This window comes from Balaenoptera borealis (assembly GCF_965194805.1).
Source record: "Balaenoptera borealis genome assembly, chromosome: 11".
NCBI lineage: Eukaryota > Metazoa > Chordata > Mammalia > Artiodactyla > Balaenopteridae > Balaenoptera > Balaenoptera borealis.
The window spans coordinates 40,905,929-40,910,498 of NC_138868.1; the positions used below are offsets into that span (position 1 = coordinate 40,905,929).

General features: G+C 51.4%; 1 long non-coding RNA gene across 1 annotated transcript; it reads right to left on the minus strand.

The window, feature by feature from the left end:
• Positions 1-322: 322 nt before the first annotated feature.
• Positions 323-4,178, minus strand: LOC309605183. The gene is made up of 2 exons (XR_014231283.1): positions 4,144-4,178; positions 323-2,521 (listed from the first exon to the last, which is right to left on the minus strand). It is a non-coding gene; the product is annotated as an uncharacterized lncRNA (long non-coding RNA).
• Positions 4,179-4,570: the final 392 nt, after the last annotated feature.

Genomic DNA, 4,570 nt, shown 5'->3' on the forward strand with positions numbered 1-4,570 from the left:
GAGACATGTGGGGCAGACCTGAACTTGACCCATGGCTGGGAACCGAGCAGCTGCTTTGAGACCTGCAGATCTGTCAGCAGGAAATAAATACTCACGTTTGTTTACCACTGAATTCTGGGGTGGTTTTATGCAGTATTACTGCAGCAAACACAGGTTGATACAAACTATGGAATGAGGGCAAGCAATTTTGTTTTAAGTAAGCAGGAGTGAAGTTTAAAAAATTAATTTCTCTCACATTTTATTAATCATATGATTACACTTAGCTGCAAGGGAGGCTGAAAGACATAGTCTGTAGTTGACCGATCTTATGCCCAGTTAAAAATTTTATTTATTTATTTATTTATTTATTTATTTATTTATGGCTGTGTTGGGTCTTCGTTTCTGTGCGAGGGCTTTCTCTAGTTGCGGCAAGTGGGGGCCACTCTTCATTGCGGTGCGCGGGCCTCTCACTATCGCGGCCTCTCTTGTTGCGGAGCACAGGCTCCAGATGCGCAGGCTCAGCAATTGTGGCTCATGGGCCTAGTCGCTCCGCGGCATGTGGGATCTTCCCAGACCAGGGCTCGAACCCGTGTTCCCTGCATTGGCAGGCAGATTCTCAACTACTGTGCCACCAGGGAAGCCCCCTATGCCCAGTTTAAAAGAGGAGCTGTGGACATAAAAACATGATCGTTAGTCAGTAGAGAAATTCAAATTAAAACCATAGTGAGATGCTACTTAACTCCCACTAGAATGGCTAAAAATAAAAGAGTTGATCATACCATGTGTTGATGAAGATGTAGAGCAACTGGAATTCTCAGACACCACTTGCAGGAATCTAAAATTACAACCACTTAGAAAAATGGCTTGGCAGTTTCGTAGAAGGCTAAACATACATCTACCCTATGACCCAGACAATCCACTTCTATATATTTACCCAAGAGAATGAAAACGTATGTCTGTACAAAGACTTGTGTGGATGTAGCAACTTTATTTGTAATTGCCCCAAACTTGAATTGGAAACAATTCAAGTTTCTCCATCAAGAAGTGAATGGATAAACAGAATGTGGTCCATCCATATGATGGAGGGAATTCCCTGGTGGTCCAGTGGTTAGGACTCTGCACTTTTACTGCTGAGGCCCCTGGTTCAATCCCTGGTCAGGGAACTAAGATCCCACAAGCCTCATGGTGCGACCAAAAAAAAACCAAAAAGCAAAAAAACACATGATGAACTACTACTCAGCAATAAAAAGGAATGAACTGTTGGTACACGCAGCAACCGGGATGAATCTCAAAGTAATTATCATGAGCAAAAGAAGCCAGACAAAAGAGTACCTCCTGTGGGATTCCACTTACGTAAAACTTTAGAAAATGCCATCTAATCTTTAGGAACAGAAAGATCATTGGCTGCCTGGGGATGAGGGACATGGGAAGGAGTGAGCAAGGAGGGGACTGACTGCAAACGGGCATAAAACTACTTTTGGGGTGATGGCTATAATCGTCTTGATAGTAGTGATGGTCTCATGGGTATGTACACGTGTCAAACTCATCAAATCATGCGCTTTAAATGTATGCAACAAATATATGCAAAATATACAATATAACATATTGTATGTCAGTAATATCTCATACTATATAATAGCACAATACATGATATATATTTACGTGTTTATATAAACTATATAATAGCTATAGTTTATAATGGCTATAAAACGAAAAATTAAAGCTCTTGCTGTGGGGGGAGCAGAGGGTGGATGTCGGTGGACGGCGGGCAGTTTCTACCACAGACGGGAGAAGCCGTGTTAGATGCTGAGGGCGGGGCTGGTTTCTGAAAGATGGTCTTGGGGCCTCCCTGGGGCTGACTCTTGCCCTTTCAGAGAGGCTTGGGGAGAGAGTAGGAGGGACCTACGCCCTGTCCCGCGTGGAGCCCTGGGAGGCAGGAGCCTTGTCAGTGTTCCCTGGGCCAGTGCAGGCGGAGGGGAGACGATGTGGCCACGCTGGGGGAGAGGGTGGTGGTCAGGGGAACTGAGGACCTGAGACAGCCTCTCTCAGTCTCCGCCTGCCCCAGCGCAACCAGAAGAGCAGGAAGATTTTTAAGAGCCCTTGAAAGGGTATCTTAATCCAAACCCTCGAAGAAGTAGATGCCAGGACAAGAGGTTGTAGCAAACCGTACCCCCTGTCCTCCCTTCCCTGGGCCCCAGGCTCACCACACTGGGCTTTGGCGTTTGGGGTGGGTGTTCAGGGAGGGAGGGCCAGGAGGAGGAGGATCGCCTTGCTTTGCACTTGTGTCGAGACTCTAAGTGGGCACCTCTTCCTCCGAGGTGGACAGGGAAGGCTCACCTGGCCTGGATCTTCACTCCTCCGTTTGTGGGCAGAGCTTTCTGCCATATCCTTGACTCTGGGCTCAGCTGGGGCCTGGCTTTAGCCAATGGCCTGGTAATAGGTGCAACGCAAGCAGAGGCTTCACAAGCACTTGTGCATTGGGGATGGCTCTCTTGTCACTTTTGTTCCTTCATCACCCGTGAAAACATGCCCAGATTAGCTGCTGGAGACCATGGGAGACAGGCAGAAAAGACCACACTTAATCCCAGCTGGGACCAGCCAGTCCCCTGCAGATCGCTGACTGGCTGCAGATGGATGAGTGAGCTTAGCCCAAATCACCGGAGCCTGGTGCAAATCCTCAGAACTGTCCTACCAACACACAGATGCCTAAGAAAATAATCCATTGGTGGGTTTCAGGCTACTACATTTTGGGGTGGTTTGTTACGCATAATAGCTAACTGATACAGCGTCCAGACCTCTGATCCACACCCCTGCCTTGATTTGTCCACTCAGCTGGGAATACTTATTCCAGCAAGGTTGCCCCCTGTCTTGGCCCCTTCCTGAGCTCTGGGGACCTTCTGGACAGCAGAGGCCAGAGAAGGCCTAGCCCCACGTGTGCAGCTCTCACACCTCTGGGGGAAAGCGGCGGGAGGGGGCAGCTGGTTCAACATGAGCCCCTGCAGAGGAAGCTGGAGTCATGAAGGAGCAGGGAAGTGGTGAGGATGTGAATTCCACTCGGGGAAATGCACAACTTGATTACTACTCAACATTTGCAGTACCCAGATACTCTAATTAAGAGAAAAGGTCAATAGGTTAAATAAGTAACTTAATCAGAAAATTATGCAAAGTGCCACAAGTCAAACATATTACACAGGCCCTTGAGATCGATACGGTATGCAAATCGATCACCCGTGATCAGGACAGCACAGCGTCGGGAAGGGGAAAGTCAGCCCAGGAGGCTCAGGGGACCCAGCCTGAGCTGGGGAATGTGGGGACCTGGCACCCCAAAGTAGGTCAGTGAGGGAGATGCAGTCTCTCATCTGTAGACCGGGGAGGACAGCGTGGCATAGAGCACAGGTTTGGGGGCCCATGGCCCTGGGCTGGAGGCCCATCGCCCTGGGCTGGAGGCCCATCTCTGCCTCTGCTGAGCTGTATGGCCTTGGGCAAGCCATGTAGCCACTCTGAGCTTCATTGACAAAGCAGGGATGTCAATACTGACCTCTCAAGTTAGGGGACAGCTCAATTATCAGCTCTGACCCTGAGAGGGGTGTGTGTGTGTGTGTGTGTGTGTGTGTGTGTATATCATGGGTCCAGTGAGATTTCCTTCCTCTCTGCCACCTGCCTTTCTTCCTCCAAAGCCCTGCAGCCAGAGGCCTCGATCAGAGACCAGCCAGAGGCCTTTAAATCCATTTAGAACACTGATTCTCAGCTGGGTGTGATACCTGTCATATCTGGAGGAATTTGGGGCTGTTACAGCCCGTTGGGGTGGGGGTGTGCTACTGACGTCTAGTGGGTAGAAGCCAGGGGTGCTTCCTAAACACTCCGTGACACACAGGACAGCCAGCCCCCTCCGCGCCCAGAAAGAATTTTCCAGCCCACATGTCCGCAGTGCTGAGGTTGAGAAACCCTGACTTAGGATTGAGTAGCTTCTGAGAGAGAGTGGGGCGGCTGAATCAGCAACAGCGTAAGAGGTGGTAAGAACCCTCTGGAGTGACGCAGAACCGAGTGACAACAGCCTGTCAGGGCTCCGGGAACCCCTGGGGGATCTCTGACTAGTCCTGGCCCTTCAGCGGAGGTCCCCCGGGAGCCCCCGCCCTGGGCCTGTGAGCGGGATGACGGACTCACGGATGACAGAGCTTGCTGGGGGCAGTCCTGCCAGCTCGGCCGGCCTCGAGACAGCCCTTCCTGGCCTGGAGACGTCAGGCCTGGCCTGGCCCTGGTGAGGGGGAGGCGGCCGTGGGGGGACTGCCCTGGCCTGGCATTCCCTTGCAGCCTGAAGGAATGTGGTAGAAATGGACCCTTATTTGGGCTTGTTTTTATCCCTCAGGAGTGTTAAAGTGGCCTGGCTTTTCCCAGGCTTTCTGGCTGCTCAAGGGAGGGAAGTGGGACCTTGGGGACAGTCCCAGGCCTGGTGTGGAGAGAAGAGGCCCAGCCCCCACCTGGGGTACAGAGTGGGAGGCCCGTGCTGCTGCTGGGGGCCTGGGAAAAAGCAAGGGGGTGGTTTGCCTCTGGAGCCTCCTCTTGGCACCTGGGCCCCCGAGCGGTGCTCTCC